The sequence below is a fragment of the Oryctolagus cuniculus genome, chromosome 3 (assembly GCF_964237555.1).
Source record: "Oryctolagus cuniculus chromosome 3, mOryCun1.1, whole genome shotgun sequence".
Classification (NCBI taxonomy): domain Eukaryota; kingdom Metazoa; phylum Chordata; class Mammalia; order Lagomorpha; family Leporidae; genus Oryctolagus; species Oryctolagus cuniculus.
In genome coordinates, this window is record NC_091434.1 from 19,300,571 (window position 1) to 19,326,889 (window position 26,319).

A 26,319-nucleotide genomic window follows, 5' to 3' on the forward strand; every position below is an offset into this window, starting at 1 on the left:
GAAACAGACAGAAGGGATAAGCATCACTGTTAAGTTTACCCCATAGACACTTTGCAAGCAGTTCTTCTTCATGCTCCTTTCCCCATTCAGCTGCCTGGAAGGGAGATAACCCCGGTATGATCTGGCAAATCTCCTTTAACTTGTATCCCTGGATGACATAATGGAAGAGGGCTACCTACACATACATTTCCCTTCCTAATAGAGTGAAAGAGCAAGAAACGCCCATGCTTGGGTCTTTGGTTTTCATTTATTTGTTTTTAAACTGCAATTATACTACCTTAAATACTAGTCAATCCCACAGAACATTCTCTAATGACAGAAACTCAGACAACTTGTGGCTGATTTGGGAAGGTCAAAGAAATTTCCAATTACAATGGCCTAATTCAAATTAGAGAACTATTTTAATAGCCCTCCAGCAAAATCAGCTACCAGTCATATATGCTTTTGTGTATAGATGTTGGAATGGGTGAGTTAGAGACCCAGCCTTCTGGCTGTCTTCCTGCCCAAAGCTTTCTTTAGCCTATTTCCTCCATGTTCACACTCCCCAGTCATTTCTTAAATTTTTATTTATTTATTTTCATTTTGTTTGAAAGGCACAGAGAAAGTCAGAGATCTTCCATCCTCTGGTTCAGTCCCCAGATGCCTGCAATAGCCAAGGCTGGCCACACTGAAGTCAGGAGTCTGGAACAAAGTCTGAGTCTCTCATGTGGGTGCCAGGGACTCACGTACATGAGCCATATCTTGCTGCTTCCCAGGGTGCCCACTTGAAGGAGGCTGGATTGGAAGCAGAGGAGCTGGAATTTGAACCAGGCATACCAATATGGGACTTAACTGTGGTGCCAAATAATTGCTCTCAGTTATTATTGAACCTCAGATACTTTCAACAAGTTTTCCAAGCATTTCAATGTAGCAATTTGCTGATCAATAAAAATCTCTTGTGTCGTGCTCCATCAATTGTTCATACCTTCATTCACTCAAACACTTATTCAATACCACAAATATCAAGCATTATGCTAGGCGTTGACTGAAAAGCTTACTGCTTACTGGTACTGGTATTGGAGGAACAGTCCTGAGAATAGATAACAGTTGTAAAACAATCAGATGAGTAACAGTACATTTATCATCACAGTTAAATTTGTTGAGCACATGTTAGTTGCATGCCAGATGCTATGCTCAGAACTTAATATTCTTCATTTTATTTAATCATCACAACCACCTTGCTGTGGTTTGAATGGCCCCACCCAAACTCTGTTGAAAATTAATCCCTATTGTGAGGGATTAGAACCAGGTGGGACTTTGATGAAGTGATTGGGCCATGACAGCTGTGCCCTCATGAGTAGATTAATCTACTGATGGATTAATAAATTAGTGCAGGAGTGACTTTGTTATAAAAACAAACTCTCTCCAGCCCACTTTCTCTGTCTTGCGTGTGATGCTCTCTACCATGTCATAACCCAGTGCCTAAGCCCTCCCCAGATTCCAAGTAGATGCCAGCACTTTGTGCTTGGCTTCCAGAACTATGAGCTAAACCAACCTCTTCTCTTTATGAAGCACCCATTCTGTGGTATTCAGTTACAGCAACAGAAAATGGGCTAAGACAAAGTCTACCTGCTTGTTACAAATAGAAAATCTGGACTCAGCACCCTTAAACAACAGGTAGAATTTACACAAGTAACTACTCTCGGGGTTGTGATTTAAACAAGGTCTGTCTGATTCCAGAATCATTTACTAATGGTCTGACTTTGGACGTGCTAGTTAAATGCCATAAATCATCATTTATAATGGTAAGTGTCATCTCAGTCCCACAGAAAATAACTTCTATTCAGAGTTAAATTGCCAGGCTGAAATATTCACATGCCCTGCCAATAGAATACTGTCTATGTACATTACAACTAAAACTATGGCCTCTTGAGTAATTTGATTGCATTTAAAATGGCATTGGGAATGGTGGAAGAAGCTTAAATAAATATTTACAATGTTCATGTTATCACAGAATTGTCTAGATGATGCCACTAACCTTCATGCAAACTGAGACACCTCTTCCCCTACACCGTGAAGGCATCTCCAGACTTCATTTTTATAAACAAGACAGTCATGAGAAGATGACCACCCATGATCCCATGACACAGGAGGGCTCCCGCCTCATGAGCCCATGTTGCCATGACTGTGGCTCTGGAAGTACCCATAAAACAACAACTGCTGATAGGTTTCTGGGCTGCAAGGTGCATGCTATCAAGAGGCCACTCCGTGGAGTCTGGCTTTGTGCCACACTGCACTTGATGGAATACCTGCACTCCACATGCTGATTTAGGTTCAGTCATGGGTTAAGAGCTGAGCATACCCTGGAGAACAGAGAAATACACATTTGGAAGAGACTTGGAGACTGTGATGGAAAAGAACCAGGGAGGAAGGACCCCTGGGTAATTAGGGAACAAAGCCAATCGGTGCCTGTGGATTAAGGACTAATGGGCATTTGGAATTATCTGCTCCCAGGCTACAGGTCTAGAATGCGTAGAGTCAGCTGTGGCTCTCAGAGATCAACTGAAGTGGTCCTCCATGGTGGAACAGATAAAGGAGTCTAACCAAATGACAACTTTTATTTGATAAGCCAGGAACAGGAACACTACTGTTCTCTAAGGAAAGTGGAATGTGTTGGCTTTTTGTTTGTTTGTTTGTTTCATATCTTTTTCAGTTGAGCTAAATAGTAAGGTTGTTAAGAGTGAGACTTCTGGGGTCAGCATTGTGGTGCAGTGGGCTAACCCACTGCCTGGAATGTGCATGGGTTTGAGTACTGGCTACTCTGATCCCAATCCAGCTCACTCCTAATGTGCCTGGGAAGGCAGCGAATAATGACCCAAGTACTTGAGCCCCTGCCACCAACATGGGAGACCCAGGTGGAATTCTAGACCCCTGGCTTTGGCCTGGCCCAGCACTGGTTGTGGCAGCACTTTGGGGAGTGAATCAGCAAATAGAAGACCTCTCTCTCTCTCTCTCTCTCTCTCTCTCTGTGTGTGTGTGTGTGTGTGTGTGTATCCTTCACTCTCCATAACTCTGCCTTTCAAATAAATAAATAGATCTTAAAAAAGAAAAGAGTGAGGCCAGCACTGTGGCATAGTAGGTTAAGCCTCCACCGCCTGCTGCACCTGCATCCCATATGTGCAGCAGTTCCAGTCCTGGCTGTTCCACTTCTGATCTAGCTCCCTACTAATGCACCTGGGAAAGCAGTGGAAGATGGTCCAAATGCTTGGGCCTCTGCACCAATGTGGGAGACCAGGAAGAAGTTCCTGGCTCCTGGCTTCAGAATGGCTCAGCTCCAGCTCCTGTGGCCATTTGGGGAGTGAACCAGCAGATGGAAGAACTCTCTGTCTCTCCCTTTCTCTGTCTGTAACTCTGCCTCTCAAATAAATAAATAAATCTTTAAAAAAAAGAAAGTGAGATTTCTGGGGTCAGTGCTGTGGTTCAGTGGGTTAAGCCACTGCCTGGAATGCTAGCACCCCATATTAAAGCACCTGTTCAAGTCCCAGCTGCACTGCTTCTGATAGAGCTCCCTGCTATTAGGCCTGGGAAGGCTGTAGATGATGATCTAAATACCAAGTATCACCAATATGAAAGACCCAGATGGAATTTCAAACTCCTGGGTTCAATCGGTCTCAGCTCCTGCTATCGGGGCTGTTTGGGGAATAAACCGGTGGGTGAAAGATCTCATTTGTTCTTTCTGTTATTCTGTCTTTCAAATAAACAAATCTTTTATTAAAAAGGCTTCTGGACACCAAAGTTCAAATCTTTGCTACTTCCTAGCAGTTAAGTTTCCTTCCTGGGTAAGTTTCTAAGCCTCTTAAGCCTCAGTTTTCTTGACTGTGAATGAGAATAATAATGATAGCTAACTCCCAAGGTTAATGATTATTAAATTCCATGCAATACACTTCAAGTGTCTGGAATTTAATCAGTGCCTAAGCAACTTCAGACATTAGTGTAGCAGATTTGAGACAGGAACCAAACAAAAATTGCTCCAAAGTTGTAGTTTTCAAAAGTGTTGATCCTAGGATCTCGTTTTAGTCTTATGATTGAGAATCCCAACAAACACTCCCTCGTGTAGATTATAACTCAATTTTTTTTACCACATTAGAAATTAAGACTGAAAGCCTATTTCATGGCCCTTGAAATAAATAAGTAATATTATAAAATAAGAGATTTTAAATATTTATGAACAAATTCATTTTTTTATTTATTTGACAGATAGAGTTAGTGTGAGAGAGAGAGAGAGAGAAAGGTCTTCCTTCTGCTGGTTCACTCCCCAAATGGCTGCTATGGCTGGAGCTACGCCAATCCAAAGCCAGGAGCCAGGTGCTTCCTCCTGGTCTCCCATGTGGGTGCAGGGGCCCAAGGACTTGGGCCATCTTCCACTGCCTTCCCGGGCCACAGCAGAGAGCTGGACTGGAAGAGGGGCCACCAGGACTAGAACCCAACGCCCATACGGGATGCCGGCGCCTCAGGTGGAGGATTAACCAAGTGAGCCACGCACCGGACCTGAATAAATTCATTTTAAAGCAACAATAAGGAATTATGCTTGTATAAGATATTTATATGAAAATAATTTTATTTTCCAAAACTAATAATACTAACCAATAATTTAATGAGAGGAGAAGTATCATGTTTCATGTCTGCAAGGCTCTTTATTGTCTGCCTTCATGGGATCAGCTGGATTCCCATATCTGCTTCTGGGTATGATCTGTTGTCATGCAAACCCTTTAAAAAAGATTTTAATTATTTATTTATTTGAAAGGCAGAGTAACAGAGAGAGAGAAGGAGAAAGAGTAAGCTCCCATCCACTAGTTCATGCTCCAAATGGCCACAGTTTTGAAGCAATCCTTTCTTGCTTTCAAGGCCAAGTGCCTGAGCTGTCAATCAGCGCAGGGGCATCAAGAGATCGCACCACCTTCTGGCTGGGAATACATTGCTGTCTTCTCAACCAGCACCTCTGCCCAGGGGTAAAGTGCTTTTCCTGGTGTAGAGGAGAGATGATAGCAGGAAACTGAAGGCCAAGCATTTGGTGGTCGAAGGGAAGTGGGACGATGGGGCACAAGAGAATCTGCATGGAAAGTAGAAGCCAATAAGCCTTCGACACCCATAACATGAGTTCTGTCTGGTTTGCCCAATAAAGAATAAAATAAACAGTCACAATAAGGCTTAAGCCAAGAGTCTCAGTGAAGAGCAGTTTCACTCTCAGGGGAATTTGGTAATGTCTGGAGACATGTTTGGCTGTCACAACTCAGGGCAAGGGGTGTTTCTGGCACCTGGTGGGAAGAGGCCAGGGAAGTACTCAAACATCCATGCAACAAAAATTATCCAGCTCAAAATGTCATTTATACCAAAGTTGTGAAACTCCAGCGTGAACCAATCATTCCCTGAGGAATTCTGGACTGGGCAACCAAGAGCCCTTCCCCCTACACAAAGGGCAGGAGTTTCCAACAGCCTTCCAGAGTTTTGTGGGATAAACATCAAAGATTGTCCAGTTATCCTAATCGTGAGGAGCCACAGGAAAGAGTTAGGGCACAGGATGGAGGACGGAACGTGAACGTTCACTGTGCTGACAAGCCTGGCCCTAGATAAACTGCCTTCTCTACCACAATTTCATTCCCTCTTTGCTAGTTACTCTTTCTCCCACCACCCTGACATCCAAGGCTCCCAAAAGCCTTGTGATCTTTCTTCCTTGCAAATCCGTTCCTGGGAAAGTATCCAATGTCAGCGTTTCATAATGTAGTGTGGAAGTAAATTATCATGATTACCCTGTAAGCCTCATTATTAGCTGTATAATGTGAATATTTAGGTTTAGGGGTTTCTCAAGGGGTGGTGGGGTGGGGGGTTTAACTTACAAATGAGAATATGAATCGCAGAGGGCTCCTTATTGGTAATCTTGAAATCACATCTTGAAAAGTAACATAGTAATGAGGATAATCATAGCCTCAGTTACTGGTCTGAATGTTGGTGTCTCCCCCGAGTTCATATGTTGAAATTCTAACCCCTAAGGTTATGGTATTAGGAGATGAGGTTTGGGGAGATGACTAGGACATGAGAGTGAGGCTCTCATGAATGGGCTTAGTGTCTTCATCAAAGAGGCCCAGGGGAGCTTGTTTTATCCTCTTATTACGCAAGGATACAGCAAGAAGGTGTCACGGATGAATCATGAATTGGGCCCACGCCACACAGAAAATCTGCCCATGATTTGATCTTGGACTTCCCAAGGTCTGTTGCTGACAGTCACTTGGTTTACGATATTTTGTTATAGCAACTGGAGCAGACTAGAACAGCCACCGGTATGTGTGGGGTACTTGTTACAAGATGCAGTGTTCTGCTTTACCTGTTGTAAACTCATTTCATGTTCACGACAGACCAATGAAGTAGTTACTACCTCTGTCCCCACCTTGTATGTAAGAGGACTGAGGCACAGAGAAACTTAAAAAGTCAACGAAAGCACAGGAGCAGCTAAAGACGTAGGAGTCCAGCCCAAACACTCTGACTGCAAGGCAGAGGGCAGGCTCTGAGACTCCCTGCTTCACTGCCTCTCATGCTATGGAAGAACTCTGATGGGAGGACTGGGCTCTCACTGCACTACAGGTGTGTTCAGGGCAAGCCAAACTCCACTGTAGGATACAGTTTCCCTCTTCATGAAGCCACGAGATTGGACCAGTCATTCAGTTTCCTAGGATGACTACCATCCCGTGACTCTTACAGTCCAGACACAACATTGTAAACTAAGCAGACTTCATCTTTTCTTACGGTCATTTCTCCTGAGCAATCTGTTTGGGTAGGTAGCATCCTCTTAAAGATCTGGCAACAAGAATTCCACACAGTAGGGATTCCTACTCTTCCCCTCTGGCTCAAGAATTGACTTGACCATCAGAGCCATCTCCAATGCCTGATTTGGTAAGTCTCTCATGGGTGAGACAAAGGAAAACATAGTAAGCAAATTCACACAAGGGTGTGAATGGATGTCTGGATCCAGAATCTTCTCTTACTCTTCAAGGTCAAGCAAATACTGTCAAGACAATAGGGAAAGATATTTAGGGGTATGACGAACTTTTGTAGTACTCCTAAAATCACCATCTCCCATTTCTCTCCAAGCATAAGAGTGGTTCCTCTGAACAATGTTTAGTAAAGAGCTAGACTTAGGATCTTTGCAATGCTCAATAAGAGCTTGTTGATTGGTTGGCTATGAAAATAATGGCTCTACATTCCCAAGTTCTATTTTACTAAGTTAATCTCTAATGGAATAAAGTTAGAGTTTGAAATTAGCTCTTGAAAAACACATCTTCACCCCTTAACGAGTCATGGAGTCATTAGAATGGTCTTATATGCTCTGACCTGACAACTTCCTGGAAAGATCTAATGACACATACCCAATATTTTTCTACTCAAAGTATCAAGAAGCTTAGTAGGAGAAAGTGTGTCCCCACCCCAGTCCTTCTGAAACAGAATTTACTTTTGGCAAAACCCTCACATGATTTGTTTGCATATTAAAGTTTGAGAAACAGGGTCCTATATCATGGGCAGGCATTAGAGAACCTGACCCCTGGATATATAAGTCTACCTAAAAAAATTTTTGTTTAAATTCTTAAGGTTACTTTACATGTTTGGAGTTAATGTTGGTCTATGGCAGGACTGGTATCAAGTAACTGCTCCTAAAACAATCACTGTGGCCAGTGGATCTGGGCTCAGACCCACATTCTACCAGTCTGCTGAACCTGTCTGAGCTTCTGTGTTCTCTATAGTAATGCCCAGGGTACAGCAGTAAGTGCATGCTCACTACTTGGCAACTTTTTTTTCTTGTTCTCCTTGATAGGTGACAACTAACTGAGCACCAAAAAGGAAACCTGTTAAAGTGAAATGAACACTAGGAGAAACGGTGACTTGATCAGCCCTCACCCTGACTGTTGATGAGCAGCTTAATATGTTATCCCTCTTAGTATTTTTTTTTTGTTTGTTCTACTTAATACTTTTGGTTGAATACTGTAATCAATACATAATTCTTCTTAAATGCTGAAACTTAACTGAAAAGTGATCACTGTTAAATATAAGAGTGGGAATAAGAGAGGGAAGAGATGTGTAATTTGGGACATGCTCAAGCTGACTTGCCTCAAACGGTGGAGTTAGAAACATACCAGGGGATTCGAATTCAATCCCATCAAGGTGGCATGTACCAATGCCATCTCACTAGTCCCAGTGATCAATTTCTGTTCACAATTGATCATAATGATATGACTAAGAACCAAAGGGATCACATAAACAAGACTAGTGTCTGCAAATACTAGCTGATAGAATAAAAAAGGGAGAGAATGATCCAACATGGGAAGCGGGATACACAGCAGACCCATAGAATGGCAAATGTCCTAACAGCACTCTGGCCTCAGAATCAGCCCTTAAGGCATGTGGATCCGGCTGAAATGCCCATGAGAGTATTTCAGGCATGGAAAGCCAAGACACTCTGGGGGGAAAAAAACTAAATGAAAGATCTCCACGAGTGAGAGATCCCAGTGGAAAGAATGGGTCATCAAAGAAGGAGGTACCTTTCGCTGAAGGGAGGAGAGAACTTCCACTTTGACCATGGCCTTGTCTAAATATGATCAGAGTCAGTGAACTCAGGGGGCTTCCATAGCCTTGGCAGCTCATGACAAGAGCCTAGGGTGATTACTGATGCCATAAACAAGAGTGTCAATTTGTTAAGTCAACAACAGGAGTCACTGTGCACTTACTCCTCATGTAGGATCTTTGTCCTTAGTGTACATTGAGATTTAATGCTATAACTAGTACTCAAACAGTATTTTTCACTTTATGTTTCTGTGTGGGAGCAAACTGTTGAAATCTTTACTTAATGTATGCTAAACTGATCTTCTGTATATAAAGAGAATCGAAAATGAATCTTGATGTGAATGGAAGGGCAGAGGGAGTGGATAAGGGGAGGGTTGCAGGTTGGAGGCACGTTATGGGCGGGAAGCCACTGTAATCCATATTCTGTACTTTGGAAATTGATATTCATTAAATAAAAGTTAAAAAAATAAAGATTTATTCTTTTTTTAAAGATTTATTTATTTATTTGAAAGTCAGAGCTACACAGAGAGAAAGAGAGGCAGAGAGGCAGAGAGAGAGAGAGAGAGAGAGAGAGAGAGAGAGAGGTCCTCCATCTGCTGGTTCACTCCCTAATTGGCCACAACAGCCGGAGCTGCGTTGATCCGAAGCCAGGAGCCAGGATCCTCTTCCGGGTCTCCCATGTGGGTGCAGGGGCCCAAGGCCTTGGACCACCCTCTACTGCTTTCCCAGGCCACATCAGAGAGCTAGATCGGAAAAGGAGCAGCCAGGTCTTGAACTGGCACCCATACGGGATGCTAGCACCGCAGGCAGCGGCTTTACTCTCTATGCCACAGCACCGGACCCATAGGTCTGAATTCTTAAGAAAGTGACTTAATGATTCAATGTGGAGAACATCTATTTTTGCTTTTCAAACAATCTTCTTTAGTTATGACCTTGAGAAGCCCAGCACACAGTGTTATAAACACCTGTATCTCCTCCACATGAATCCTATAGCACATCAGGTGGCCCAATGTGCAAGACAAGGCTGACTGGAGAACATCAGGTGAGGTGTTCAGGTTTGAGATACATTCTAGATAATAACATTTTAGATATTATTATTATTCTAGATAATAAATATTTTAAAAGGACAGAAATGGGGCCAGCATTGTGGCATAGCAGGTAAAGCCACCGCCTACAGTGCTGGCATCCTGTATGGGTGCTGATTTGAGTCTCAGCTGCTTCACTTCCAATGCAGCTCCCAGCTAATGTGCCTGGGAAGGCAGAGAGGGTGGCCCAAATACTTGGGCTCCTGCATCCACACAGGAGACCCGGATGAATCTCCTGGCTCCTGGCTTCGGACTGGTCCAGCTCCAGCCATTACATCCATTTGGGGAATGAACCAGCAGATGGAAGATCTCTCCCCCACCCGCCCTCTTTCTTCCTCTCCCTCTGTCTTTCCCTCTCCCTCTCCCTCTTTCTCTCCCTGTGTCTCTCCCCCTGTCTCTCCATCCCCCCAGCTCTGCCTTTCAAATAAAATAAAATCTTTTTAAAAAACAACAGAAATTTAAAATGATTGAGAACACCAAGATCTCAAAATTATTTGTCTGTGACTTCTACAGGCATTTTAGATTCTGATATGAACCCTGATTTTACTCCATGGAAAAAAAACTTTACAGAGATTTTTTTTCTTCTTCAAAGATCAGGACCTCAATTTCTACCATTTCCTGCAATGCCTGCAGTTTGTTTTCATCTGTTAGAGTGGACACCAGCAACCATGCCCACCAATACCATTGTCCAAGTAGACACCACCAAGCACACCACCTTGATATCATTTCTACATGCAACTGCATTGGATAAAAATGCCTCAAAAGGCCCTTTCTCAGCTCCATGGAATGAGGCCTGGGTAGAAGGGAAGTTTTAAAATGATATGCCTTTTGTCAGGTAGTGCTGCACAGTCCATGTAAATGTAAATCAGTTCAGCACATTCTGCAGAAATGAGGTAGGACAGAGTCCAGGACCATGACGAGCCATAGGTGCAAATCAGCCCAACAGGAGAGAGTTCACGCCAAGTCCTCCCTGCACAGAGAAGACCTGCAAACAAATTGTGCCTTTGTACTTGTACCATCAGCAGTAACAGCTCACATGAACTTAAACCTCCTCTTCCTGTGACAGTCAGAAACAGCTGTCAATAGATGATACTGTGTTTGAATTTCACCTGTCTATTATTTCTGAGCAATAGATGAGTTTCAACAAAAAGTTCCAGGGGCAGCTCAAGGAAAAACAATTTACTTATGCTAAGGAAAGGTTATCCACAAAATCTTTATAAATCCTTTGTTGCAAAAACAGAAAAGCTGCATGACAAAACAGTCTGCTGAAGATAGATATCTGTGCCCAGAAAATAAGTAAGAAGGGAAGCAAAGGAGAGAGAGGGACAGAAACGGAGCAGGGGGAGAGACACTGCTCCAATAAGCAGCATGATCTATGGTCTAGATCACTAGAAGCTCTCCTCCCAGGCTCCCACCTTCCACTTTCAAAGGAAAATGCTTGCTGTAGGACTAAGCTAACTTTCCTATTGAGTGAAAGAAAACCAAAGGAAAAAAACAAAGGCGAAAGCAAATGAATAACAATGATGACCTTCAAACTGCTGAGCTTAGAAGTCCAACCTTCCTTTTGTGCTTGTAGCAATCTTGGGATAACTGATTAAAGGATTAACCACCCAATTTGTTCAAAAGAACATGAGATTTATATACTTATAAGGTCTGGGAAGACATACATTTGCATTAGCATAACAATAACCTTCACTGGAGGAATCAGATGGAAAGGTAATTCACATTTAGAGTTTGAATTTTAAAACCCACCTATAAAGTAGGATAGAGGGTACACCTTGCCACTAGCTCCAACAGCATTAAAGAATACGTGTTGATGTTATCTGTACCTCTCAACCAGACAGTTCTAATTAGAAATGAAGATGGCACATCAATTAAATGTAGGTTAACAACTGAGATATGTACACATTTCATCCAGAGATTTCAAAGGAATTCCATTTGATTCTAACTGGCCTGCACAAGGTGTGACTTCCCAGTTGCCACAGAGCATAGAGGATGGTGAACACCACACTGTTTTCCAAAGAAGATGGACTGGACTGGTAGGGTGTTATTAAGAACAGGGAGGGAGGTGCTTAGAGAAACTACACATTCCCAGGCTTCCATGTTTTCCTCCAGCCCCATCTTCTACTCCACAGACCTGTCTACTGTCCCTGTGTCAGTGCAAGTGAAACACACCCTTGGGGGAGGCTCAGATGACTTGATTCAGGAATGGGACTTGGCTTTTTGGTCACAATGGAAGTCTTCCCAAGTTAGTGCAGGCAGATGTACCCCTGGGACCACCAGTTGACTTCAGGTCAATCTGTCTGCTGAAGTTGGACAGTCCTCAGGGAAATGTCACAGTAGAAGGAGAACCCGTTACCCTCCCCGTTTCTGACCTGCCGCCAAAAGTGAGGACTGACCTCTGGCTGCCAGCTCTAAACCCTGAGGAGAGTTTGGTAAAAGAAGTGAGAATGGGAGAAGGTATTAAGATCTAAGAGCCTGTCCACCCAGAACCACACTCAGTACAAGCAATAGAACAGAATGAATGTGCGTCCAATTTCAGCAGCTGTTGACTTTCCTCGGACCTGGGAGTGATCTTGCCCACCTTCTCCCAACTTTCCTTCATGTTTTTACCAGCAAGGTAAGTTAGCCAGTCCTTAACTTGGTCTTAAATTTCAGTTCCTCAAGTCCCTCTCCTTTACAGGGTTTTGTCCTCCCCCTCTCCTCTTCCAAGCCATCCTTGAATGCCCTGACCTCCTCCAGGAAGCGAGCTCTTCTCCACTTAGCTATGCCAAACCAGCTGCCACTGGGCCTCACCCCATCTCCCTTGACCATGTCTCCACAACTCTACCAGGCAGTCTTGCGTCTTCTTCCAAAGCCTGATTCAAGTGGAAACAAGAAGAAATCTTTCCAGAAAGTTCTACCATACTTGATTATAGAAACCTAACCAACTCCCCCTGAGTGGCTACCCATTCCTCTTAATCTGGCCGTGGCTTTTGGACCATGTCTTCATTAGTGCTTCGCATGTGCCACCCCACAGGCCACCCCACACATTCCTCACCTCTCTTCTGGGATCTCTACTGTCTCCGTCTCCATCACTGAGCATTGCCTGTGCTTATAATAAACCAACAAACACTTTGCCTGTGTGCCTGTGCCCACATGGGTAGAGCAAGGACACAGAGAAACAAGTTAATCCAATTAATTCCAGCCACTAATCCAAATGTGAGAAGGAAACCCTGGTGATTCCATTGTCACTGTTGGTTTTGGTTTGGCTCTGAAAGAGGCACATAAGCCATATTGTTACACACAACACTTTTTGATTTTTTTCTTTTAACTCCATTTCAGTCACCCTTGTAAGCTATTTGGACATAGGCTTATAGCCACTGGGACTCCCTTTTCTGAAACCAGGAGCCAGGGGAGCAGTCAGACAGAGGAATGTTTCCTATTTACAAACTATTATAAAAAGTATCACTTAGTAAAACATCTAATGATATAAAATCAAATTCTCTTTATTTCACATCTAATCATCTATCACCTTTCTGGGTAAGAATAAAAATTCTATTAATTTGAGAATTTGGGAAAAAATCAAGAACATGTAATTGCCACAGGTAGAGCAAAGAAATCCTGTTGGGAGGCCAGCACAGTGTCATAGCAGGTAAAGCCACTGTCTGTAGTGCTGGCAATTCCTATGGGCGGCGGTTCAAGTCCTGGCTGCTCCACTTCGAATCCAGCTCTCTCTGCTATAGCCTGGGGAAGAAGTAGAAGATGGCCCAAGTCCTTGAGCCCCTGCACCCAGCTGGAAGACCTGGAGGAAACTCCTGGCTCCTGGCTTCGGATGGGTGCAGTTCTGGCCATTGCAGCCATCTGGGAAGTGAACCAGCAGATGGAAAGCCTCTCTTCTCTCTCTCTCTCTCTCTCTCTCTCTCTCTCTCTCTCTGCCTCTTTGTAACTCAGACTTTCTAAGAGAGAAAGAAAGAAATCTTGTTGGACTCCTCTAATTATTTCCATGGTCATCTGGAAAACAGTATTCTGAGATCACTGAGAAACACACATGGATAAATTTATTTTGTGTCTGACCTGACCCTTTTGCCAGAGAAGAAAATCATGGAAGTGTGTATTTTGTAATTAATTCATGCCACCATATCAAAAGCAACCTAAACCCCAAGGAAGTTGGGACTGTTTGAGAATGGACCAGACCCACCTGAGGGGACAACCAAGCAGAATCAAGTTCAGAGCTTCAGTGAATGGGAAATAAGTACAGGGGGAAGGGAGGAGACAGAGGATAGACAAAAACAGCAAGGGTAACGCAGACAGCGGTTGTATGCAGCAAGTGACTCTCATTCTCACAGACACCGGAGCACCACAATACAAGAATAGCCAAAAACGATCTTTTTTTTTTTTCTGCTGATCAAAGTGATTTCCCAGCAGGGCTGCTTTGAAAAGTATTGCAAAGTGAAAGAAATTTCTCAAACCCACCTCCTCTTTGTGCTCCCGAGCCTCTTAGCGATGAGCTGACGCAGGTGACTCAGGAGCAACCTCCTGTCTCCGGAGTTAACTTTAGCGAAGATTTCAACGTATTTGGTTTTTACCACCTGTCTCAGAGAGAAACGGATTTTGGCCACTTGGCTTTTATAATGCAGCAGAGGAGGAGTTGCAAGGAAGCTATTTGTGATATATAATATGAAATCATTTTTTCTAATCATTTTCCACTAAAGGGAGGAAAGAGATTAATTGGCATGAAGCAATAGCCAAGGTTGGCTCAGTGACTCTTCACTGATGGGTGAACCATATTCTTAGCGTCATAGAGTTTTAAAGCTAGAAAGGACCTTGGAGATCATTTCTCCGATGTCCACATTTTCCAGATGAAGGAACCCAAATCAGGGGTAATCAGCAAATTTTCTCAAGGTGACACGATGTTATTGGCCAAGCCAGAGTAAAACAAAGGTACCGAACTCAACATAGAGGTTCAGTTCTATGCTGCCTTCTCCCTGCTAGCTGAGAAGCCAACTCTCTCTATCATCTCTAGGGAAAGTTTAGAAGCCACTCACATAAGACATGCAGGCCAGCCGAAGGATCCTACAGTCTACCCAGATATTCCCAGTTAGATTAAGGGTTCAGAGATTTCACTGATGAAAGCACAAGTGTGTTTTAATATTTGCACTTGTTCATTTCTGCAAATAACACAGGTAGAATCATTATTATTTTAAACACTATTGCTATGAGAGGACACATCTATGGACCTCCCCCGCAGACCTCCACCCTTAAAAACGAACTATCATAAACTTGCAGAAAGCTGTCCACTTACAGCAGTGCCAGACCAGACTAGGAAGATGCCTAAAGAATACATGCCTGCCAATGTAGCCATTGAAAACCAAAAAATTTTTTTCACTACATCGATCAACTCAAAACATATCTGACTGTTACCTGACCACTGTGATCTCAGATATAATATTTCTTAAGGAATTTTTCAACCTTTATATAATTCAATCTATTACAATAGAGTAACCTGATTTATGCAGGTAACGGAACTCTGAAGAGCCTTAAGTGCAAGGCTTTTGAGCTCTTCTGTTTTCGAACACCCTGGCTTTACTGTGTTCCTAGGTGTTGCCCTGACCCAGGCCAGGGAACAGCTGCCACTTAACATTGCATTAAAGATTGGTGGCAGGGGGCAGCACAGTGGCCTAACAGGTAAGGCGGCCACCTGCCGTGCTGGCATCCCATATAGGAGCTGGTTTGAGTCCCTGCTGCTCCAGTTCTAATCCAGCTCTGCTGTGACCTGGGAAAGCAGGAGAAGATGGCCTTGGGCCACCTGCACCCACATGGGAGACCCGAAAGAAGCTACTGGCTCCTGGCTTGGATTAGCACAGCTCAAGCCATTGTGGCCATCTGAGGAGTGAACCAGTGGCTGGAAGACCTCTGTCTCTCTCTCTTTGCCTCTGCCTCTCTGTAACTCTGTTTTTCAAATAAAATAAAAATTGGTGGCAAATGCTAAAATTCCAGGCCTCTCCCGTTCACGTTGTAATGTGAGCAAAAAGACAGCAGCGCACCATCACACTCAGGATACCGTTCATCCACGTGGGAAATGTGGGGAAGGCAGTCCCTGCCAGCTTCACGCAGTTCTGCCCTCACACATGGGCTGCGTGGGGGAAAGCTAAAATTCCACTCTGCGAACCATGTTCACGCTGGACCGTCATCCTTCCTTTTCACATTTTCCAATGGTCTCTGGTTCCCCTTTATCAGTTCTATTTCCCTACAGCCCCATCTTCCCTTCTGTTTTTATTTCTTGGAAAAAAAAAGTGAAGAGAGAATTTTTAAGAAGGATGTGATTGGGCTACTGTGGCCTTGCTCTTTCTGGTTTTTGGTTGGTGTTGGGGTCTGTGTTTTGGTCATGTTGCATAGGTGTGTATGAGAGAGATGGGGGGAGAGAGGTGTGTGTGTGTGTGTGTGTGTGTGTGTTCAGAGCATACTCTGCCTGCCCCCAAAGACCTGACACATAGTCTATACTGGATGAAGGTTTATGAAATTGAACGGAATGCCGTGCCATCGGCATTAATTTATTTTGGGCTGAGGTGACCAGATCCAGCCGTTACAGTTTACATTAATACTTCTTGGGACATTTTATGTGATTATGCCAGGATATCATTTCCTGTTTGCCCATATGCTATACATTCAGACTGTAAGATAGAGAGATATGAAAGAATAAAATCAGAGCAAATTTGAGAAAAACAAAAGTGGTAAGAAACAAGATACGCTACAGAAAATGATGAAAAAGAGCTCAAGATGCCTGTTTTTAATAGAAGATTCAATTAATTCTTAGAGTTAGTTTCCTTCCATCTAAAAATGGAGAACACAGCATCTAACAATCCCCTTACTATGAAAGACAAATGGTAGAGTTTTTGTGAAAATACTTTAAAGGCTATAAAACACTAGAAATGTGGGAATAATTGTTACAGTGGCAGAATGGCTAAGAACACAGCCATACATGCTGAGTTTATCTAGTACTAGCTTTGCTTCTTATTAGCTATGTGGCTTTCAACAAATATGCTAACTTATCCAAATCTGAAAATCCTCATCTATAAAATGGGAATAACAACAGTAGGCGCTTCTCACAGGGTTTTTATAAGGACCAGATGAGATAATCCATAAACCTAGTGCAGTGTTTAGTATGTGTAAAGCAGTCAAAAGCTACTGGACACAAGGGACCCATTCACTTGGGGTGTCGCAGGCCTTGTTCAAGCAACATACATCATTGTATGTTGTATATTAAAAACCGGACTCAGACTGGCTTCTTGCAGCTTTCTTTCCTCGTTTGTAGAAGTGGGTTGCCCCCCTCCAAGCACAGTGCTGTGAAATAAGCATTCCTGGAACATCCTCTGAAACCCAAGCTCAAGCCATTGAATTGTTTCAGATTCTCCGTCTCTGTTCCTGCTCACCCCTCCTGCCCTAAACCCTGCACTCTCATCACAAAAACAGCTACCTGGTTTTTTGTTTGTTTGTTATTGGTTTAGTAGCCCAATAATAGCAAACACTTACATAGTGCTTCCTATGTGCCTTGTTCCAAATGCGTTATATATGCAACCTATTTAATGGCAGAAAAGGATTATAGTTGTTCTAGATATGGAATGATGGCATAGATCCTTCCCCTTGTGGAACTGCTGGTCTGAGCTCAGCTCCGTTGTGCTAACTCTTATCTTCAAAGAAGACTTGTATTTTCCCATCACAGAATTTCCCCTCTGTTCCCACATCCACCAGGCTAGGGAAAAGGTGAGGACTAGAGAACAGGGTGTGGCTATGGAAGCTCTCTGTCTTCCAGATGGTAACTGTCACCAATTCTGCACTGGTTTCCATGCCAGCCACCAGTTCTCTGAATCTCCAGTCACCAGTTGGGTATCCAATTATTCAGTTTGGGTCTGATGCTTACCTATCTGGATTTAGTACTAGATGTTGTTGTGGGGGTCGCTGGGTCCAGCTTCTTTTCTCCATTGCAGGAAGGAATTCAAGGATGAGTTTCAGAAAAAGGTCAGCAGAGAAGCAAGAATTTATTTACTTGCAAAGTGAAAGTACAGGCTAAGGAAGGAATGCAGGCAAGCCCAAGAAATGGCTGAGCTCAACATGGTTTAGGGCAATCTCTTCATATGATCTGGAAGCATAAGGGTGGTATCTGGGTGGGGCTTAACTGAATATTCATATGGGATTGGGTTTGGGGTGAGGCCTGAGTACTACCCATTCCTTGCCCTGTTTTTAGAAACCTCAGAAGTGTCATGGCATCAGGTGCATGATGGGAATGGAAATGTCAGTCATGGCAATTTTATTGTAACAACATTATCATGAACTAAATAAGGTCAGCACAGGATACAGTGTGCAGCCAGCACAGCATACAGTGTGCAGCCAAATTGGATATTTTTAGCTGGTGCTAGTTCTAAGCTGTGAAATCACCTAAGTTGTAGTTTTCTGCTCCATGGAAGGAGAGGATATGGGTCATGCACAGAAGTTGGGGGTGGGGTGTTGGGCAGCATGGACAGGGCTGCCACATGGATAGGGCCCTAACCTAGACGGGGCTGCTGGGCAGTGCTGGCAAACCTCAGTTCCTCCTTGTTAGCTACCTCCTGGCCTATGTCAGTATCACCAGGTTAAAGGGATACAGTCCCAAATAATAACCCTTACTTTGGATGTCAATCACAACTCTTGGGCCACCTGTACTTTTGACCAATCAATTACAGATTAAGGGTTCTTGTGACCTCTTTTGTAGATTTTATACTTTTCTAGAATGGCTCATACAAATCAGAAAAACATCTTATTAATGCTTGCTGATTTATTTTAGAGGGTAGAACTCAGAAAGAGATAGATAGAGCAAGGCCTGGGGTCTGAGGGCTGCTGTGGCACTTCCGTGCTGTGTCCAGGTGAACCATCCTCCCAGCTCCTTGATGTGTTTGCTATCTCAGAAACTGATGACTAAACCTACAATCAGGCACTGGAATGGCATGTTTGTCCTGCAGAATTCATGTGCGGTAAGTGTAATCCCCAAAGTTAAATGTTAATAGTATTTGTAGGTGAGACCTTTGGGAGACAATAAGGTCACCAAGGCACTGAACTCATGAATGGATTAACCCACTCATGGATTAATGGATTAATGGATTAATGGGTTGGCAAGAGAATAACTTTGCTAAAAAAAAAAAAAAGTAAGATCTGTCTGGCACACTTACTCTGTCTGTCTCACCATATGACACCCTGTGGGACCTCAGTCCTCTTCAGAGTCCCCACTAGCAAGAAAGTCTTTCCCAAGCATACGTCCTAGCCTCCAGAACTGTAAGCAATTAACTGCTCTATGAATTACCCTCTCAGTTATTCTGAGACTATTCTTAGAGAGACTAGGACAGGCACCAGTGGGAGAGACCTGAGCATTGCCCAAAGCGTATTCTCACAGAATATCATCCCATGGGAAACTCTCTGAAGAGGAGATTCCGTGGAGCTGAGAACTGCTGCATGCTGTAGTGATCTCACAGATATTCACACTGACATATTAAAGGCTTCACAAAGTAAAAGAAAATTGTATAACTTTGCTTACCTAGTGATTCTCAGATTCAGTTGGCCATGAATCTTTGTTTCTGCATTAACACCTATTAAAGCAACACAATTAGGGAACTGTTAAACCAGAGAACTTCTCTGCTCCTCCAGGTGTCAGGCACAGTTTTCTAAAAGTCTTTCCTTAAATTATTGAACATAATTGATTCAATCTGATGATATATCAGAACTAGGAAGATAGACATGGAGTAGTCATAGAAGATAGGAGGGCAACTATCTCAGGGACACAGAGCCTTGTAGCAAGTGACTCCATGGTGTGTTCATAACTGCTAACCAATATCTCTAAGCATATCGTAGCATTGTATTTCTCATACTGCTTAATGTGACATTCTGTCACATGACTTGCTCTAGCCAATTAAATATGAATGGAAGTGTCATATGACTATTCCAGAAAGAAATTTTGAAAGCTAGTATGAGAGCCACCACATACTTTTCCTGTTGGCAAAGAGGCTGCAAAAGCCTGTGTTGAGATGTAGCCTCCATGTGCCTGGTCCCTTGTGAATGAACTATAATGAGCAGAATCCCTTTATGATCCATGTTGAATACGTAGCCAGAGAGAGAAATGATTTGTCATCACATGCCAGTGAGACTTAGGTGTTGTTTGTTTTCACAGCCCAATCTTTCTCATACAAACCAGTGATACTCTACCCCATTTGTACCTGGCCACTAGTAGTTCTCTCCCTTCACTCCCCCTTTTAACTGGAGACAAAACCATTATCAACTGACTGAATTCACCCTAAAAACCCATTTTTTCCAGGAATGTGAATAAGATAGTTTTTCAGTGCTCAGAAACTCCCTACTCCACATTCAATGCTTCTCCCACTGTGTGGGGAGAATCAGCCTCAACAGTTTAGAAAGATTCATGCCTAACTTTATTGAAAAGGGAAATCAGTGCATTCCCTTTGTAGATGGTATGACTGAATAATTCATTGACAGCTTCATTATCTATAATTGTGATAGCACACACTTTAAAATAAAGTATTGCACATATCAAATATTCCTGATACATTTCTGAGCAAATATGTGCACATATGTAATCAGCTGTGGTAATCAACCGCACATCAACAAAGAATCGGAGTGTTTCAGGGGTGTAAAGATGCCGTTACAGTGAACAATCATTTGGCAGTGTGGCTTATTTTAATAGACACATCACTTTAAAATAAGTCTTCGCCATCTGCTGCAGCCGCTAATTACAAATGCAACAAGAACATAATTCACAATTGCATCATTAAAAAGTAAGACATAAGGGATTTAATACATGCCTATGTCCTTTTTTAATGCAGCAGACGTCTGTTCTTCTTGTGTTTCAGGCACAAATCGGCGGTAAAACTTTCTCTGCCTCCATGCTGAAATCTCCCAGAGAGCAGAGTGCTGCAGGAGACAGCAGGAAATCCATACCAGGGTGCTTAGTTGTCATAAATATTCATGGTCTATAATCCAATCGATATTAGATTTACTTGTCAACACTGTCTTCATGTGCAAAAAAACCTATCTTTAAACAACTTACATACAGTGATTTTTAAAAAGTCTATTCAGCAAGAAGTACAGATAAGACAAATTCATCCGACCAGTAAAAATGAAAATAACTTGGAAATTCTCCATGTCTGGCTTAGGTATCTGTAATAAACTAACCTTCTAGCAGTTCACTTTCCAACTGTTGTACAAATCTGGCTTGATGATCCAGGCCTCTGTTAGGCCCATAATTAGTATAAGAATATATAGCAGTAAAACATCTTGTTTAAGATGTTTTTCTTCCATGTCAAATACTAATTATTCAGAGTACTGTGAAAAAATGTGCCATGACAAAAACTACCAATTTAGAAATGAGAATTTACAAGGCTGTCTGTCCTAGGTATTTTACCTGAAATAGGGCATTCTCCACCAGATAGGTAAGAAGCATACCTTGAGTTTGAAATAGCACTATTATTAAAAAAGTATAATCTATTTGATTATGCCTTTTAAAATAGTAACAATCACATTTTACTTTTAAAAACATAAACATTCAACATTAATAGCAATCACTGTAAAAAAAAATGAAAAGAACCAAATGGAATGGAAAAACAAGCATGAGTATCGTGTGTGTGTGTGTATGTGTGTGTGTATCATCCATAGATGCTCAAGTCTCTTATATAAAACAGTATCCTATTTGCAAATAGCCCTATACATCCTCATTTATACTTTAACATATCTCCAGACTACTTAGAATACCTAACACCATATAAATGCCATCAATAGTTGTTAGACTATATTATTTAGGAAATAATAGCAAGAAAGAGTATTTGCATGTTTAGGGTGATACAGTCCTTTTAAGATATTTTCAGTCCACGGTTGCTTGCAGTAGTGGATGTGGAGAACCAACTTATAGTATTCATTCTGTTGTGTTAGTAATCCATAATCCTCAACAAACAGCACTAATGGTTTAACCCCCTGGTAGATTTCCTTGTTAGCCAGCATCACCCCCACAACGGTTGGCTTTTCAAATCAAACATGTGACTATTTTCTAAACTAAACAAAGGGGAAAACATGCCTTGCCTTCGTGGTGTAGTGTCATATGTGCGCAGAGTTTCATGACCCACCCCCCGGCAGCTTGCTTCATGACATGCTGACAAGTGGTGTAGGTTCCATTCTCCTCCATTCCTAGAGTATTTGAAATACAAGACAAACACTCTCTTTTAAGAAAACTTTTATTTAATAAATATAAATTTCAAAAGTACAACTTTTGGATTATAGTGGTTTTCCCCCCATAACCACCTTCCCACCTGAAAACCATCCCATCTCCCATTCCCTCTCCCACCCCATTCTTCATTAAGGTTCATTTTTAATTACAGAAGATCAACTTAGTATATACTAAGTAAAGAGTTCAACAGATTGCAGCCACACAGACACACAAAGTATAAAGTACTATTTGAGTACTAGTTATACCGTTAATTCGCATAGTACAACTCATTAAGGACAGAGATCCTACACAGGGAGCAGGTGCACAGTGACTCCTGTTGTTGATTTAACAATTGACACTTTTTTTTTTTTGACAGGCAGAGTTAGACAGTGAAAGAGAGAGAGAGAGAGAGAGAGAGAGACAGAGAGAAAGGTCTTCCTTTCCATTGGTTCACCCCCCAAATGGCAGCTACAGCTGACGCGCAGCACTGATCTGAAGCCAGGAGACAGGTGCTTCCTCCTGGTCTCCCACGAGGGTGCAGGGCCCAAGCACTTGGGCCATCCTCCACTACTTTTCCAGGCCACAGCAGAGAGCTGGACTGGAAGAGAACCCAGCGCCCCAACCCAATCCAGCGCCACACCCGGGACTAGAACCCGGAGTGCCGGCGCTGCAGGCAGAGGATTAGCCAAGTGAGCCTCGGTGCCGGCCAACAATTGACACTCTTGTTCATGGCATCAGTAATCACCCAAGGCTCTTGTCATGAGTTGCCAAGGCTATGGAAGCCTCTTGAGTTCGCCAACTCTGCTCTTATTTAGACAAGGTCATAGTCGAAGTGGAAGTTCTCTCCTCCCTTCAGAGAAAGGTACCTCCTTCTTTGATGGCCTGTTCTTTCCACTGGGATCTCACTCACAAAGATCTTTCAATTAGGTCATTTTTTTGCCACAGAAGAAAAACATTCTCAACACAACATTATGTTAACTAAGACATGATGCTACATAATCTACACCTAGTGTTAGGGCAGGAGATCGCCCACAGTAGTTTGAATTCCTAGTGCTTACATCTGAAAACTGTGTTAACCCCACTACAACCGGAAACGGTTTGTTATTCTTTTCTGGTAAGTTACCTTGGGTACACTCAGTGGCCTATATCCATTCTCCCAGCATTTACCAGGGTTTCAATGGATGCAACGACTTGGAAATAACCTAGAATTCCCTCTCAGGTCATCTTTAGTTCAATCTCCTTCCACATGCTAGATGTCTTTGCTTCTTTCTTCCCGGGTAGCACAGTCTGTTCCCCACAGTCACTGTTCCTCACAAGATGTCCACATGCTGGAGAAGCTGGGAAGGCAGAGACACTCTCCCTGTCATTGAGAGAGAGCTCCCTCAACATGCAGCTGATTGATAATCCTCACCTTGTTTCCATGCATACCAACCACTTCCAGTCTTCATCAGAGTCATTTCCTGTCCCTGGGGAATCCGAGGGACCTCTCTTTCCATCCAGTCTCCCATTTCTACCTTTTTTTGGTCTGATTGTTACAGATTTGTAGCAATCACAATGGATCGTGTGATTTTCAGTAGTCTTCTATAGTCTTCTCATATATGTATCTACCATCAAAGATTCTGACCTATACATTCTATATGTTTTCTCTCATAAAACCAGTAACTACATATTTGCTATCACAAAGGATCACTTATAACTTCCCAATCTGTAGATTCTTTCCTTTCTTAAGAGAAAACTTCCATTAACTCAAATTTGTTTATTTGTTTTTAAAATATTTAAATCAGATTTTATTTGAAAGTCAGAGAGACAGAGAGCTCTCCCTTCAGCTGGTTCACTTGTGTAAATGCCTAAACCATGCAGAGCTGAGCCAGGCCAAAGCCAGGAGCCTGGAATTCAATCACCCACATGAATAGCAGAGATCCAGCGACTGAAGAATTAATTTGCTGCCTCCCAGGGTGCACTATGGTAGGAAGCAGGATCAGAAGCAGAGCCAGGACTCAAACACAGGCATCCCAACAGGGAATGTCCAAACAATCCCAACAACTATGCCAAAAACCTGTGCAAATTTAAAGCAATTGATTCCAAATAGTCATCACAGTGATAATTTTATTCACAGAATTTCATACACATGAAGCTACTTCCCAGATGATACTAGAGTTACAAAACCTGGGTCACAAGAGCACATGAATTCTTAAAACTTTTGAGCAAAACCAAAACTTTTTTTTTCCATTTGCAATTTTTTTAACTTTTATTTAATGAATATAAATTTCCAAAGTACAGCTTATGGATTACAATGGCTTCCCCCCCATAACGTCCCTCCCACCCGCAACCCTCCCATTTCCCACTTCCTCTCCCGTTCCATTCACATCAAGATTCATTTTCAATTCTCTTTATATACAGATAAGTTTAGCATACCAAAAAAAAAACGTTTAAAACTGAAATGTAGACAGCTTTCAACAAAGCCTTATCCTTCTGTTTTCTAATAGCATCATTTCACTTTCTTTCCAAAAAGCAAAGTAGAATTTTACAATATCATGGAATCATGGAAGTATAGCTCTAAAGGCATCCTTGAGAGGGCAAAAGCTCCCAATTTATCCACATGCCTTAAATTAGAAAGCAATATGCTTAAGCCACTTCAAAATAAGAACTCTGGGACGTGCAGCATGGTGCACCCGGTGATGCTGCTGCTAGTGACACCACATCCCATACTGGGGTAAGGTTTGAGTCTCAGCTCCTCTGCTAGTAACACCACATCCCATACTGGAGTAAGGTTTGAGTCTCAGCTCCTCTGCTAGTGACACCACATCCCATACTGGAGTAAGGTTTGAGTCTCAGCTCCTCTGCTAGTGACACCACATCCCGTACTGGAGTAAGGTTTGAGTCTCAGCTCCTCTGCTAGTGACACCACATCCCGTACTGGAGTAAGGTTTGAGTCTCAGCTCCTCTGCTAGTGACACCACATCCCGTACTGGAGTATGGTTTGAATCTCAGCTCCTCTGCTTCTGATTCAGCTTCCTGATACTGAGCCTGAGAGGCAGCAGACGATGGCTCAGCTGGATGGAGTTCCGGGCTCCCAGCTTTGGCCTGGTCTAGCCTTGGCTGTTGCAAGCATTTGGGCAGTGAGTCAGTGGATAGGAGATCTATATCTTCTCTCTCTCTCTCTCCCCCACCCCACCCCCCACCTTTCAAGTCAATAAAAATAAATAACAAATAAACATTTTTAAAAGCAGGGAACTCCCCAGAACTTGTTCTTCTAGACACTGTAGGGAGGGCCACCCCATGTGCCCACACACTCCTCTGCCCCCACTCCTCACCACCTGTGGTCAAGCCTTCCAGGGCCCCCCAGCCCACTTTGCACAAGAAGTCCTTCCTCGGCTCCGTGCCACATTCTCAGATCTTTGTTTTCATCAGTGGAAACAGAAAGCAGCCATCCATTCTTCACTACAGTAGCCTTTCCTGTACATTAAGATTTATTGATTGAGTTTGCCCCAGCCTTGCCTTCTCTTGATTAAATAACGTAAGCGCTTTTATCTTGTCATTATTTTCATTTTACTGATATCATTTGGTCAGCTTCAATCCTGTGCTTCCAAAATTTTATAAAATCTGTTTTTAAAATCAGGTTTTTGTAGCCATATCAAATTTTAACAGTTACGGCTTCTGCCATTTTGAGTTTTCTTATTTCCACAAAGTTCAGTTTTCCCAGATCAAATTTTGCACGTCTAGGTTTTGTCAAGAAGATTTAATTTTGCCATCAATTTTTTAGCCAATAACAAATTCCACCATGAGTCGTTTCAGTCCTTGTCAGTTTTACTTTGTTGCCATCAGTTCTACTAGTAATAGCCATTATGAATTTGATAAAAGCAAGGTAGCCGGTATTTGATTCTTAGCTAACTCATGAGAAAATTGTCAGCAGTTTTTGTGAGACAGAAATAAAGGCACAAATAAGGATATATAAAGAGGGAGACAGAAGATCAGAGGAGAGACTCCCAAGGACTTAGAAACAAAGACTCACACTGAGAGTGCAACTGAGAGGAGCCACCGCAGTTTTATTGCTCCGTATTTACAGCTCAGCTTCCAAACAGTGGTGTTAAAATGTTCTCCAGCTAAAATGATGGGACCCTGCCCCCCATCAAACACAGTTTTATCTCTGTGAAGGCTTTTCAGTTACTGTCCGGTTTCATAACATTGTATTTGAGAGGCTGGTGATATGGCACAGTGGGTTTAGCCATTGCTTATGATGCTAATATCCCCTACTGGAGTGCTGGTTGTAGTCCCAGGTGCTCTGTTTCCAATTCAGCTTCCTGCTAATGCACCTGTGGGAGACCTGGATGGAGTTCCTGGCTCCTAGCACAGACCCCACTGTTGCAGCCACAGTAGAGTGAATCATCATTTGGAAGATTTTCTCCCCCCACCTCTCTTCTGAATAAATAA

General features: G+C 42.7%; 1 long non-coding RNA gene across 9 annotated transcripts in view; it reads right to left on the minus strand.

The window, feature by feature from the left end:
* Positions 1 to 26,319, minus strand: part of LOC103348885 (uncharacterized) — a 233,644-nt gene that overhangs the window by 49,320 nt on the left and 158,005 nt on the right. For 6 of the 9 annotated variants that reach the window (XR_011387097.1, XR_011387095.1, XR_011387093.1 and 3 more), the window contains 4 exons: positions 20,495 to 20,662; positions 19,216 to 19,267; positions 14,699 to 17,627; positions 14,127 to 14,242 (listed from right to left, as the gene is read on the minus strand). This is a non-coding gene — a long non-coding RNA (uncharacterized lncRNA). The remainder of the gene's footprint in view (positions 1 to 14,126; positions 14,243 to 14,698; positions 17,628 to 19,215; positions 19,268 to 20,494; positions 20,663 to 26,319) is intronic. The other 3 variants (XR_011387091.1, XR_011387094.1, XR_011387098.1) reach the window with 3 other exon arrangements.